This window comes from Schistocerca americana, chromosome 5, assembly GCF_021461395.2.
Source record: "Schistocerca americana isolate TAMUIC-IGC-003095 chromosome 5, iqSchAmer2.1, whole genome shotgun sequence".
NCBI lineage: Eukaryota > Metazoa > Arthropoda > Insecta > Orthoptera > Acrididae > Schistocerca > Schistocerca americana.
In genome coordinates this window covers 379,471,418-379,487,365 of record NC_060123.1, presented here as the reverse complement: position 1 = coordinate 379,487,365, position 15,948 = coordinate 379,471,418, and the positions used below count along the sequence as shown (strand labels likewise).

The window sequence follows — 15,948 nt, the reverse complement described above, 5'->3', positions numbered from 1 at the left end:
TCACCACGTTGGTGCGGGCGTGGAGGGACCCCATCTCTCTACGGTGGTCAGTGTGACTGGGCCGTGTAGAAGCGCGATGAATCTTTTTGAAAATCTAGTTCTGATAAGAAGCGTACCATGGACGCTTAGCCAAGATGAAATGTGTGACAAGCCGCAGAGACTTTTCACAAAAGAAAGAGAGATTTAAAACAGTCACTCCATTACGATTACGTGTGCTCCTGACTGCACATGTAATTCTGATCGTACGTGCCGCCAGCTTGCACAGCTGGGTGACAAGATTTACACGCATCACATCGTCGGAGCGCAGCGGACCGCGGTGCAAGCCAATAAACGTTTGCCGGCGGCGCGGCTCGACGCACTGTGCGCTGCGCGCATGCGCCGTGCGGCGCACGGCGCTCGGGTCGCGCGCGGCCGGCAGTGCCCGTCCTGCAGCCGCCGGCGCCCGTCCGCGCCCGCCCACGGCCGCTCTGCCGCTGGTGTTGCTGCTGCCTCCGCCGGCAGCCCGCGGGCAGAAGCCCGACGCAAGGCGCAGGACCTGTCGCGTCCTCCCGGGACAGCCGGCGCGTGCGTAGCCTCCCACCCCGAGGGACTCCGCCTGTCAGGCGTGTGTTCGTACCGCCGTAGCGTGTGTACTGCGAGAAACGAGCGAGCACGCATCGTCTGTTTTCCTCGTGCATGTGCCAGCGACTGTGCCCTCCCGAGTGATGTCCCTCGCGGCAGCTGTCACCGTGCGCTCTGGCATTTCAGTGACAGTCCTTTGAAAAGTGTTGTCTCCGAGCTTGCTGGAAGGTATGAAGAGGAAATTTGTTTACTGATTCTCTCGCCTCACGTTCCTGGGAGGTGGTACGTCTTAGTGATACGTGGTGAACCGTGTGGGAACACGTGTGTCGCAGTGACGGTAGCGAAGTGACAGATGAATTTAGCTCGCACTTAGGAAGATTCGACAGTCGCCAGGCTTACACAAGCTGAGTCGAGGTAAGTTTAGTAGACTGTCAATCACAGCATGCAGTCGTTTTAATCGGATCTCACATATACCCCAACAAAATAATTAACAGCATGAAATTGAAGAAAATACACTGTTTGTGATCTGAAACAATAGTTCTGTCGAATTTATATCGCCGTTGAATCGCACATTATGATAGATCAAAGCGAAAATTAAAATAATTTTTGACCCTCGACGTCTTCCCGGCATAATGGATTTTCGTGGGGCTTCGGGCTTGCAGCCGGATGACGTCCACATTCTGTCATGATATTTCGGCTGACAACCATTGAGTTATCTTCAGGTGAGTATTACAGCGTAAAATTCGCCTGGAGATGGCTGAATGGTTGTCAGCCGAATTATCCTGACACGATGTCGACGTCATCCGGCTACTAGCTGAAAATCTCATGGAATACTTAATTACTTCTCCAATCTCGTTTGACTTAGTTTCACAATACGTGCGCAGGATTTCGCGGCCAGAGACGTCAACAACATATTATTTTTTTTCGTGTCTGTGAAAGCATAGAGATGTAAATTATTCATACTGCGCGTTGACAGAAACTTGTGAAATGTTATCTAAACTATTAATTATTTTAATTTTAATAACCAACAGCTTAAGTAGCACCGGTTACCTAGAATTTACCTAGGTTTCAGTCGGGATAACCCCCCCCCCCCTTTTTCAGAATAACAGTAACTACCGTTTGTCCATCGTGGACATCGTCAAGCTAAAACTACAAAGCCATAAATTATCGACAAACTGTAAAAAGTTATCTGAAACTGTCTCGGCCACCCTTCGCGACCGCGATGCGGCAGTCACGAGTGCTGTACTGGAAATCAACGGTAAACCTAGGTAAATTCTAGGTAAACGGGCAACTGAGGCTGTTGGTTATTAAAATTAGTATTTATACAGTTGTTGACAGGGCCGCGAAATGTTGAAGATATTAATTATATTCCATGGCGCACACAAAATAGGTTAAAAGTTCATAGATACTTGTGCTCACATAGTCTTGGCTTTTAAGTACCTTGTCGCTTCTCATATCTCTGTTGGCACGAGTTCCTAAGCACAGGGTACATCACAATTGGAGGAGGTTTTGTGAAAAGAAATGTAACTTCATTTGGAGGCGTTTTTGATGATCTAATGAAAGTACAGTAGTGCGGCAGCGAAAGAAACTACCCGACGAATTATGAATGTCATGCAGATATATTTAATTCTGACGATTCTCTCCGAACAGTATAAATATGGTACCAGGTCCACGTTCGGCAAGCAATTTTATCTTGTGAATGTTATTATTAAGAATTTTTCCCGTTTAACAACCAAACGGTTATAGGATACCCCCTGTCCACTGTCATATTTCTCGTAAATACTTTGATGTTTGTATCTGTTTCTCTGTCGCTGCTAACGTATCCTAACATAAACATTTATTTTTTATTTAATCGTGTCCACTGAAGGACAGATGTTTCGTTCATTTATCACACACCGGCAGCAAAATGCACTTCTTCAGTGTAGTACTACAATCCACACCAAATGCCAGGCGGGTACAGTCATACAAAAGGCGCTTGAATTGCTCATTTGCATGTTTCGAGACACAGTAATCTCTGAGTTGCCATCATACGACCGATACTGTTTGCAATGACCTCGCGTTCGTTTATGTTCTGCGGTACAAAATGAGTTTGTTGCCGCAGGTTGCGTTTGTACTGCAGTCATAACGTCAGTCCATTACCTAATATACTTACTATCTTCACTGATTACCTTGCGAACATCTTGTTCTAAACCGACAGACACTGAAACAAAGACGCCAGGTTTCTTTTAGTATTTTGGTTAATCTAAGCTGTTTTACACGACGTGTAGCTTCTGTACAGCGGGAGAGGAAACAAAAACCAAATAAAACCTCAGCTCGCGGTTTGTGAATTCCATCTGAAACCTGGTCCTTGCAGAAATAGTTTCAAGCGAGTGAGCGTGATTAACAACTACGGTACTTTTCCTTTGTGCACCACTCGTACGCTTACCGCCGAAAAATTTTTCCTCCTGGCTACTTCGTGCAGCACGCAACTGTTCCGTGAAGTTCGTGGCGAACTGTTCTACTTCAACGCCTATTCATGGCAAACAAAGTGCCTGAGACCACCGCCAGTGGCTAGGATAGGCCGCAGACCTTAGCCGCAATATTTCCGCCGTTCGATCTTTCTTTCAGACCTACTCGAGGTGTTATTTGTCGGTACGTTTGAGAACATGCAATTTAGAATCGTGCAATTTAATTCTCTCTCTCTCTCTCTCTCTCTCTCTCTCTCTCTCTCTCTCTCTCTGTGTGTGTGTGTGTGTGTGTGTGTGTGTGTGTGAGAGAGAGAGAGAGAGAGAGAGAGAGAGAGAGAGAGAGAGAGAGAGAGCGGGGGGGGGGGGGTCGGTGTCGGAAATTCCTTTTTTCTTTTGAGTATTTCATCCAATATCAGTTGATAATGAATAATTTAAGAAATACTGTCAACAGGAAATAGTTACTATCAACAATGACAATATGTATATCGGCCATATTAATGGTCAGATGAATCGTAAACCATCATTTCAGTCCGTACAGAGACGATCGTTAAAATCTATGGTACATTTAGTACTTGGATTCACCATAATGCCTCGCGGATCATCCTGCAGCTGTGACGTACACGAAAATTACTAGACGTATGAAACTGTTTGGCTATAGGTACTTCTCTACCTAACTACACCATGAGACCAGTGACCATTAACTCAATCATTGACCACTGAAGGGCATACAATCGACTCTTTTAACAACGTAACTGATTCAGTACACTTAGACATCTTGGAGGCATCTCAGTGTCTCACCATCACTGTGTTACTGTATCTGCCCTCAGGAGGGTGTATTATATACGTATGGAATTCAGTCTGAAATCTGCTACTGCTTTTCATCGCACCATATAGGTTGTAACCACTGCGGATGGTGTCTTCAGTTCGAAGAATGGTTTCATGTGGCTTTCCACGCACAGTAGTGCAGCTCGTGCTTGGGAAATGTAACGTCTGCAGATTTGTCCTGCTTTCTCAGTGCAGTACAGCACGGCCACTTTGGGTAAAGTTACAAGGACAGATCATTCAATTATTTAGACTATTGCTCGTGCAACTACTGAAAAGACTGCTGCCCAGCGCCAGGAACCCTAAATGTTTGTCTTACCTTCCACAGATCCATTGTGGTTCCACCCACGGTACGACTGCGTGTATCGTCAAGGCACATAAGTCACTCAACCTCGGTAAGGTCCATGGTTCATGGAGGAAGGGAAGAAGTGTTATGGTTTCACATACAGGCACTAAAAGTGTGTAGCATTTTACTTTCTTCTTGTTGGAAGTAAGCAAATGCTACATGATGATAAATTCCCGAAATCTACTTTCGTTTTACACTGATCACTTTACGGGATATAGCGGAGGGAACCACTGCTGCATCTGCCATTCCCCTCTTTCCTCTTCCATTCACGAACGATGCGGGGGAAGAATTACTGCCAGCACGCCTGATATTAACACAATTACTTCTCAATTCACAGACTTGATCATTTGCGAGACGTTTCTGGGAAAAAGTATCTTCTTGATGTACTTGGAACGTGTGCCTTTCGTATTTCAGCTGAAAGTTCCCCGTGGTGTACTATGCCAGTGTTGTAGCTTCTGCTGCTATAAAATGTAACATCTTAATGACGCCCTCGCATTTACTGACCGAACTCGTGACGAAACACGTACTCTTTTCGGGTTCACATTTATCTGCCTTATATATCAAGGGTCAGAGATCAGTGAGTACTACTCAAGAGTGGGTCCATCGGAGGTTTTGCTCGCTTCCTCATGGAGTGAATTTAATTCTCCTCAGAATACTTGCAGACAATCTCAGTGCGGCATCTGTCATCCGATCTTTTGCGGGTGTTCCTGCTTTTGTCTGCTATTTTCTAGCGTTCCTAACTGCTTACACATGACAGAATCATCAGCGAAAAGCCTAATGGAGCTTCGTACGAAGCCCACCCGACGACTGATACGCATCCTGAAGACTAACCGTCCTACAAAACACTTGGGGTAAAAGTGAAGTAACTTTCACATGTGAGAATTTCTCGCCGGTTAGGACCACTTGTTAGCTACCAGTAATAACTCAGTCACCCAATAGATCCATCAAAAATTCCGTAAGTTTGTTTGTTATTCACCAACCGACAGCGCTCAACTATAGCAATCCATTCTGAAGATCCGTTACCGTGGCTTCAGACCATTTACTTCCTACAGAGGGTATTTTTGGATAGCGGAACGGTAACAATAAAGCAGCATAAAATGTGGCCGAAAATTTTAAAACTGATTGACGTCAGGCGTATACATCAACAATTGTGTCTGTCAGTTCCAACACCCTTCCTAAATCTTTAAATGGCTTTTTAATTTTTTCCGACTGCTTGTAAACTTTCATGGTTCCAGCGTTCAAAGATTGATCCTATTTACAAGGTTCTGTTGCGTAAGCTGCATAGAATCGTACACTTATCGCATACGGTCAAGTCACCTTTCCCCTGTTGGGATATTTTATTTCGTTTTCTGAGCCGCGATCATTTATCTCAGTATCTATCATTTTGGCGCTCATGTGACAGATGAAAGCAGCAGACATAGAATGATCTTCCTCAGCAAAATAATTTTATTGCTCAATGGTAGCTGAATGGCCGTATGACTGACTTTGATCTGTTTATGCACTCTATGCAAAATTTAAATTTCTTAGGATTTTCCCCCAAATCAGTAAAGTAGGACCTTAAATGAGAAACAACGAAACGTATCTATTGTGAATTGATTTTGGAATAATACCTAGCGCCCAGAGTTCTCATATTTATTCCACTGCGTTACTTTTCTTGATATTTTCGACACGGTGCACTTTTTCATCATGTTGGTAGCCGATTTACGATGCTTAGCATTTTGTGGTATGCGACCATATGTATGGATCGGTCACATTCCTATGTATCCAACAAGTGATAATTATCTGCAGCCTCAAGAATTACTCGACGTCTATTTGTATGATTTATCCGCACCGGGATACGATTTTTGAAACAGCACGAAAACTCCATTGTATTTTCTTCAGTTGAAAGGCAAAGAGATCTATTTCATTAATGCGTACCGACTGAGTTAACGAATACCCTTTGTTGACATGGCGTGCGTGTACATATTTTTTTTTTTTTTTTCTTGTGCGTTAGAAGGTAATAGCGATCTCATTAGTAATGAACACCATTTCGGTAGAAGATTCCTCTGTCAAACAAAATAGCAATTATCCCACATTACAAAACCGTCAACCGTACCGCAAATTTCAACTTTTCCAATGTATTTTACCACTCGACGAATTCCCGTCAGCAACATATCATTATTCAGCTATTAAGATGCCATTAAATATCTTTTCCCATTTCTAGAAGAGAACTGATGGAGGCAGAGCGTCGTCTTCACACAATGTGTTACTCTAGTGTAGCAAAAATATAGAATTGAGAAATTACGTATTAAATCTCTCTCTCTCTCTCTCTCTCTCTCTCTCTCTCTCTCTCTCTCTCTCTCTGTGTGTGTGTGTGTGTGTGTGTGTGTGTGGGTGTGTGTGGGTGTGTGTGTGCATGTGAGAGCGCGCTGTGTAATATTTTGACCACAGCCTTACGACCTACTGAACAATCACGACGAAGCGTTGGTGAACTAAACGATCTGTAATCGGAATTTGGCTTTTCTGATTTTTTTTTTTTTTTTTTTTTTTGGTAGCTGTGTTATCGTTACATTCAGTAGTATTTCGCGGGTATGGGCTTTCGCTGCGCTGGCGTGGATCGGGCGGTGCTGTAGCTCAGTGAAACGCACAACATATTGACGATGCTAATCACTGGTCACAGTAAATGTTCGTCAGTATTCAGAACATACCTCTCCCTGGTTCGCTGGTAAATTTCCTCGTTTATAAACGTTAGTACGACCGCGGCAGTGATTATAAAGTTTCGTTAAACTTCTTTTCCTTGTGCCCTTCTCCCGCATGCTGGGTCTTCATGGTTATTAACTGATTTGGTATGGTTAAGTTAAGGGGTGGCCAGATGCTCTTTCAGTTGCCAACTCGGTACCCCTGTCTCGTCTCTCCCAGACGGAATATGTGTACCCCAACTGCCTGCCTGTCAAGTTATTCATGTGAAAATGTGCGAACGTTTCCTAAATGTTTGTGAATCGTATAACTGAGGCTGTACTTTGGTACCAGCCCAGTATTCACCTAGTGAGCTTATTTATTCATTTATTTTCATCTATTTATTCTTCATGATTACTGCCTGATAGGCCATACAAGTCACATTTTCTTGGACCTTAATATGTTATGTATTATTTATTTATTTATTTATGATACTTAATTTTAAAAAAGAGATAAAAATCTACAACCACTTCTACTACAATACTGCAATAAAACCCTTCAACAGTTACCAAGCTGTTAATCTACTACAAACACTAGAAACAATTTGTTCTCTGCTTGTTCATTTATTTTGGTGTATTTCACTTGTAGATGGTTGTTTTCTCTACTGGATCCGCTCCCATACAATCCGGATTCCTGGGGCATCGGGAAACACATCAGCAGCGTTTCCACTATAGCAAATAATTCCACCCACCACTGCTTCGTCTTAAAGTCCACACTTTCATGATCACTTGTACCAACGCAGTGTAGGTTGTTGGGTCAGTATTTCATTCGGTGGCCCTTGCCATTATTTTAATATGGTAACGGTTGTGCTTCGGCACACCTGGCATCCAGTACGGCTTTCGTGTGCTACATGGTCACGGGATACAAAGGATTGCTGTGTTTCATGACTCCCGAAGCAACGCAAATTTTGAATTTAAAAATGTACGTGAAAAATTTTTACAGCAGAGTTAACAAAATTCTGCTGTAGACTTTAATTTTTGTTAGTCCATTTTGATAATGGCCGTTTCAATTCACGATGAAATAGGGCATCAAACTAGACGCTGCTCTGATATCTTTGAATAAGTAAAATATAAAGCAGAACTAACGAAATTCTATACTCATTTACTCCAAAAACGTAGAGACTAGTACGCGATCACACGAGCCCGTAAGTACTTAAAGAAATCTATGAACCATTTTGTGTAAAGTTCATTTCAATTTTCCTCATTTCTTGTATAGCAGAGGAGAATGTTGTATCTTGACGATAATGTACCTAGGAACACAATGGAGCTTACTAAAACCAGAGGACGTTTTGGTTGGTTCGTTCATAACACGCGTATCATAGCATAGCGGATAGTCAATGCTGATGGAGATATGAAACGAATAAAAAGTTCTAATATCTACTGTAGACGTTCCACTAACAAATTCTTAATTGAGGAGACTAACGAACCTCACAGACACCTCAATAACTTTTCGCGCAAACGTGAAAGCCGTTTCGCCCAAATTGCATTTGCATAGACGACTGTTGTGTACACAAGATAGACTGTGCGGATTAATTTATATCATTATTACTTACTGCCGTACTATATTGTCACCTATGGAATGACCAAAATAAATATATGAGAGGGTGTCTGAGTTTGCCTTAATCTATCACAAATTATCCTCTTCATTCTTAAACCAAACATTCTCACGCAGCGAAGAAATTAGTTTAGAGTCGATATTCTTTAAAGTTACATTACTCTGCCGTCAAAGTAAGCATTACCTTTATGATCAATGTCTCTCACCATGTCCGTAATGCGAACAACACAATTCTTTCAAAACTGACTTCATGCATATACCACATACACTGTGGCGTGTTGCTCCTGAGACAATGGTTTCCTCCCTGTAAACTACCTATCTTTAAGTTTCCCTTCTTTACCCTAACTCACGTCAGGGGGTTATAGTGATGATCTACTAAGCAATACTTCACATAACATCCTTTCTTGTTCCTGATCAGTTGATGACTGTGCTCCTTCTTATAATATTAAGCTTCTTTACCCGAAGTTCGAGTAACTCACTGTAATATAAAACGTGCTCCGGTTCCTCCTAAGATTATATGACTGCGTAAGATTCCTTCTTTCCTCAGCCAACATTAAACATTCATGCCCTTCACTTCTTTTGCGATGTATTTTTCGTTTGGATATACACGTATGATTCACTAAATGCGAAGGTGATCAGTAATTAGTATATCTTAAGTAACAATTTATGTTCGAGGAAATCAAAGTGAACTCTAACAAAGGGAACGAAATATATAGCACGTTCACAGCTCCTTGAACAATGTCTTTCTTTATTAATAGAAATACTGTCAACTACTTTTTAAATTATTTGACTGGGAGAATTTAATTGTTTTATGAATTATCGACAGGAGTAATGAGTGTGAAAATGTTGCGAATCGTATTTTGGAGGTATTGATGCATTACAGTCATTCATTTTCATCCTTGTTTCTCTAAAGAAACAAACAGTTTTAACTGCTTATGAATTGGTCATGACTGGATGTACCTTTTGCGCGTCTTCATTCCTACCCGTATATCTGCGAGTGTTGGACGAATCTTCCACACATATCTCTGGTGGCTCTAGCTGAATGAATCATACAGCAGGTCACTGTTCCCAGTTCAGTATATACGTGCTACGTGATAATGTGGTTATACTGGTCATGTGTATTGACAAGGCGCTCTTTATTAGAAATTAATCTGGCTGTTTTCTGCTAACATTTAACGAAACGAGAATTTTACATTAAAAAGGGGTGAATGTTTATTTACATTTAATTAATTTGAATACATAATACCGAGAATTATCGTTCGTTGTGTGCGATAATGTTTACTTCCAGAAAGTTACAGATCAAACATGAGTAGAATATTTAAATAATAATGTTAAAAATGATGTTCCATAATGTAAATGCAACGTTCATTTTCAGCATACATTTTTAATGACTAAACTTCCTGGTCGTAGTACGTCCGTTCTAAATTTGGGAATGTAAATGACAATCTTCTATTTGTAGAAGTTCATTTTATTTTATTCCATGCTGTCAGACTTGACTTAGTATGGAAATATTATTAAGTGCCACTCTAAATATTTCAAAACAATAATGTTGAGAGAGCCACCAAAGAAGGTCGATTGCTTAAAGTAATTGCATTCTCCCGGGCGCTTTTTCGTACTGGCAATAACGACCCTGGAACCGTTGGAACGCATATTTCTCGTTGTGAAAGAAGTAATCGTTCACGTTCGAGCTTTAAAATCCTCCGGTACATGATACCCTGTTGTAGCACAGTCAGTTCATTTCAGTTGAATGCAAGTGTTTTTATTATCACTTAGGCGTTTCACAACACTTTTTTCATTCTCCGCTAACCTTTCACTAGTATTTCTTTACACTCTTGTTCACAAACAAGCCGTGTAAATTGATAAAAATTACAAGTGCACGATGCCAAATTGGTAGTTGCTTTTAGGCCACTAAACAAGTCGTCCTCGTACGCGTACTAGGGCGTCTGCGACGTTGTTACCGGACTTTTTAAAGAGTGTCGAAACGATCTGGTTCATTATAAAGACGCCGCTAAGTGCTGTCTTCGAAGATTTCGCATCTCATTTCTTTCGTTTCCACAACTATATTTAGTTTTCAATTCAGTTGCCTCAGCTAAATATTTTTCCGAAGGTAGTGGTATAATTTAGTACAAATTACGGAAGAAAAATAAGAAGAATTGACTTCCGTGAAAAGTTTTTTTTTTCTTTTATAGAGCAACTTGACAACAAGACGTTAAAACTTCAGCGGTAGTTTGGAGGTTGAGAAATAAAGTAGTGGCCCTCTGTTCCTGTAAAAGTTTTTGTCAGTGTTGTGCAGTCACTACATGCATCTAGAATGTTACGTCGTGAGAATATCGGATTGAGCTGGCATGCAATTCCCACGGAACTGTGGCAATATTTGCATATCCGGACAGGGCGAAAAATTTGTGACCAACAGGTTACTTTAATGTTACTCTAAAGAAACAATATGATGGTATTTACAATGTGACCGATACGGAATAAAAAATTAGAACGTGTAGTGTTCTAAATTTGTAAAGGCACGTATTTTATGCGACCGAGGCTACTACAGTATACTCGTTTCCATAAGAACGGAGAACTTCTTTCTATATTATTTTAATGTCTGACAGTTAGTTACAAATGAAAAAGAAAAGTCACAACCGCAACAAACCTCTTCTTATGAGAGCACCCTAAGGTCTGTTTTAGATCATCTTCAAAACTCGCTCCAGTATGATAAACCGTGGCTGTGAACGGAGCAGGCACCATGTACAATCCTGGTGTGAGCTCTGAAGATGGTCTAAAACAAACCGAGACCGGTAGCCTCATAAGAAGATTTTCGTTGCCGTTTTTACTGTTAATTTTCATTTTTAAGTAATAAAAATTCTGCCTGCCTGTGTGGCCGAGCGGTTCTAGGAGCTTAAGTCTGGAACCGCGCGACCGCTACAGTCGCAGTTTCGAATCCTGCCTTGGGCATGGATGTGTGCGATGTCCTTAGGTTAGTTAGGTTTAAGTAGTTCTAAGTTCTAGGGGACTGATGACCTCAGATGTTAGGTCCCATAGTGCTCAGAGCCCTTTGAACGATTTTGAATAAATATACTCCAAGAGAAAAGCCCTCAAAAATTTCTGGCGATTAGCTCCGATATGTCATACACTTCTAAAATCTGTTTGATGCAGCATCATGTTATGGAAAGAAAACTAAATTAGTTTTACCAATTTCAGACTATAAGTTAACTAGAAACGCGTTCTAAGAAGTGCGTTTCGTATTTTACCTGTGTTAATGGGATATATGTGGACTGTGAAATCCCGTATAATTTCAGTCAACGTTGTAACATGATTCCTGTTTATCAAAAGGATATTGACTGGACCATCTCTAATGTTGGCGTCGACTAAATACTAAAGTAGAGTCTAACTCATCAAATGTTTCCAACAAAGATAAAAGAAAACAAACGAACACTCCACTACGTCCCGAAAACTACTGTCTGAAATGAAAGGAGGACGTAACGATGGATGCTGTTAAACGTTATATGAGTTATTTTGTCATGTGTGTGTTTTCAAAAGAGGTACCGAAGCCGTAACACTCTTTCAAAGAGTAATAATTCGTGATGGTACCATGAGGAGCCCAATATATTGCTACTAGTAATTTCTTGTATTATCTGTTGAAAACCCAAGAGTCAATACGTAGGATTAAAATTTACCGTTTTTCTTAGTAGTTTACATTTTACACGGATATTCCGAAAGCCTTATCTTGTAATTCCAGTTGGGAGAAGGAAAGAAGGAAGATTTGGTTTATCGTTAGAACGAAAAGTAGCTTTGGGTGCAATTCAAGGAAATGAGCCAGTATAGTAATTACTAAAAAAGTAAATGGTGTATTAGATAACATCCGTTATCCTTGGTTATTGTTCTTCATCAAAGAGGTGCGAACAATATGTAGAGATTGTAAAATCCAGGAGGGATTGTTTATTGTAAGTTTCTGTGATGACTGATAATGGTATTTAAATGTAAAATACTGTCTTATTCAAGGGGATCCGTGCGATTTTTTCGCACTTTTATAACTTTACATAATGCCAGTATTTGGAATAAGTGTGTGTTTGGGGGAGGGGGAGAGGGGGGAAATCTAGCGCACTTTCAGCCTCTACCATATATTATAAGAAACGAAACATGCTCCTGCTTCCGGTCGTTGTAAGTAATACTCAAAAGAAATCCTCTGTCTCTCTAAATCGCGTAACTTATATCAGATATCAACTATGTAAGATAAATGCGACGTAACTCGTCGATTTTGGACTAGAAGAGATGGTTAAACATCAACATTCAAAATACAAATTGCGCTTTTTTGTGACGCAGCAGTAGTCTGATATTTCTATTGCAGTCTGACCCCAGGTCAATGTTTCACACCGAATAAAAATGCAACTATTACCTATTAGATTTTCGTAACGAGTCTCGTATGCATTAGAAATACTCTTCCCTTTCTATAATTTGTTTACGTGAGACGCGAAAGATTCTTCCCATGCTAATTCAACTGCTGTTTCGATATAAAGCATGCAACTCCGAGCAGTGAACCGTAACCACTATTGAATATAGACACACTAAACTGAATTTCACTCCAAACAAGATGAGTTCCTACGATAACTGACAGCACTCATTTCTCCAGATACTTACATTAGAAAATCAAACCTAGCGATTACGTATTTGTTTACATAAGTTAGCAATTTGCATGTAGATTAGAAAAATACTGATTCCTTCCAGTGGTTTAGCGTGCCTGTTCAAAAACGCTTCGTACAATCATTATTTTACTTTCTACTCAGCGTATCAGAATTATGCGTTCTGCAAATTTAACCGCAATTACTGTTGCATACTGATAATTGAGCCTTCATTATTATCTGCCGAATCTTGAATTGTGTGCATGCTGCATCAAATCATTCTTAATTAATTTTAATTTTGCTGTAGTTTCTCATTGATGTGTATTATAAGCTTGCGTATTATAAATAGAAAAAAATTCTCATTTTCCAGGCACAGCACCTAGAAGATAATATATTATAATTTCTGTATATTCCTTAGTGCACTGATGTAGTTATGTAGCTTCATATAATGTATTTTAGATTCTCTTTTACGGACATTTTTTGGGCAACGTTTTGCAATTTTATCAAATTAATGACAATTACAAAACTGAATTTGTAGATGTTACATTGGCTTTTTTATTACTGTTTCTTGTCTCTCCATCGTTCAGACCAGGCTTGCAACCGTATAAATTCCAAATTTCGCATTTAGTGTTTCAGCGACTGCATGATGCACATTAAATGACATACGTGACACATAATAGTGTTTTGAACAATGTGTACAGTATTTGTGTTTTAGTGTTACATTTGTTGTGTTGCATTTGTCGATTTGTTTTCGATCAAGATGGTACAATTATACGGAATATTTCCGAGAATCTGCACCTATCCCCTACCGTTCTGTTGCTGTCAGCTCAACACTGATGAGGTTCTCACGTTGCCAACCGAGTTTTCGTCGTTTACTATGTCGTCCTCTGGACATTAAATTGCATGAGAGTCGTATATAATGTGTCTGCTGATAAAATAATACTAATTTGTGAGGGACCTGCATGTCATACTCGAACTATTCTTCTTCTGACGGGCTGCAAACGTGAAGCAAAGGTAGATTATGTACGAAGCGTTTTGCGTTGTTGGTCTATATGTGTTTTATTTTGACTTTAAATCGTTAGGTTCCATACAAACAGGAGCTACAGTGGTAAGAACAGTTAATGTCGTTGGAAAATGGAAATGTCGTGTGGTTAGGGCCTCCCGTCGGGTATACCGTTCGCCTGGAGCAGGTCTTTCGATTTGACGCCACTTCGGCGACCTGCGCGTCGATAGGGATGAAATGATGACGATTAGGGCCAAACAACACCCAGTCCCTGAGCGGAGAAAATCTCCGACCCGGCCTGGAATCGAACACGGGCCCTTAGGATTGATAACTTGTCACGCTGACCACTCAGCTACCGGGGCGGACAATGTCGTTGTTATATAGTAACGTTATACGTATGACGAAAAAGGCATTTGTTCAATATGTGTTTACTTCACATTAGCGTGATGCTTGTTCCATAGTAATTCTGAATTGTGGTAGGCAGATATACCCCAGATTAAAGTAGTTTACCAACTAATAAATTATATGTTGTGTTTTTATGTGTAGGATTACTTTTGAAGCGAAAAGACCAACACTGCAAGGGGCGGAGTCGGTGATATGCAACCTGAAAAATAGCCTTGCAGCTCAAGAAGGGAGGACGGTGCCAGAACATATCAAATATGGTGGCTAACTCGCAGTGCATGGAACGCGTGAACTAATAACGTTCCGTAAAATGAAAGCATTTAGTATGAGAGCATAAAACTTTCTTACGTTTGAAGCTGCGTGAGGTTTTTAAAAATACACGAAACTTCAGTAGAGTCCATCTGTGTCATTATCGATTGCCTGAAAGCCATACAAGTAATGTGGTACCCAAGGATCATATTCGCACATTCCCCAGTTTCCAGTGCGTCACGATATCGATATCACAACATATTCGTCGCATATAGTGAGATTCCACTGGTAGTCCGTTCCAAGCACTTGTACTTTTTCATCACTGCAGGGCATAAATTGTTCCTCTAAATGCAACCATCACTATCCTGTGTTGTCTCATATTTGTTTATCGACAGCAACCGTAAAGGCAAAAAAACGGTATTTTAGTATTTTTGTATTGTTAAACACAACGAATACTGAAATGTATGTTCCCCCACAACATTTTGGCCCAATGAAGGGAAACGGAATGTCTTACTCTTACACTTTATTATTACGTCTGTTTACCCCAGGAACTATGTGCTAGTGATATGTAGAATAATTTCTGTGATGGAATCGCCTTTTATCAAATGGTCAAAGAGTCCGTTAAAGTCGAGCATGAGCTGAAACGAAACGTCGAATTAATTTTTTAAACTACGTTTTATTATTAAATGCTGAATGTCCGGTCCGCTACATGACAGCTTATTTTATTATTCCGCTGTAACCGTCCTCTTGGCCGAACTATAAATACCGAATCAGTTATCGTTAACAGATTCAGGTCGCCGGTAGATATCCAGAGATATCAGCGCTTTCTTTTACATAGATAATAAAGAGGAATATTATTCGGAAATAGAAGCTGACAATTCCGGTTCAACTTGGGAAAAAAGTGCAACTAATAACTTCTTGGGTTCAATTATTAGATATTTTTGTTTAAATTTCGTTTCTGTCTGGAGAATGATGTTTCATTTGACATAGGTCTGTCATTCATTTACTCATTCATTAATTTTTTCCCTCATTTATCATGTTCCGTTAATCCCGCCATATAAGAGAGCGTTCTGGGACGTCGAACGAATAAAGTTATACTGAATATAGTGTCACGAATATTGCTGGGTTAACAATCATTATAAACAAAAGCGTGTTTCGTTGCGGCAGGACGTTTTCCCTAAATTTTAATTACGAAATTTCTTCTCCGAGTGCCTCTGTATTATCGAAAGAACATCGTTC

At 40.4% G+C, this 15,948-nt stretch overlaps 1 protein-coding gene across 2 annotated transcripts in view; it reads left to right on the top strand.

Moving 5' to 3' along the window:
• The first annotated feature begins 435 nt into the window (after positions 1-435).
• Positions 436-15,948, top strand: part of LOC124616008 (hemicentin-2-like) — a 1,911,634-nt gene continuing 1,896,121 nt past the window's right edge. For both annotated transcript variants that reach the window (XM_047144221.1, XM_047144219.1), the window contains exon 1: positions 436-975. The gene's annotated coding sequence lies outside the window, so the exon portion shown is untranslated. The remainder of the gene's footprint in view (positions 976-15,948) is intronic.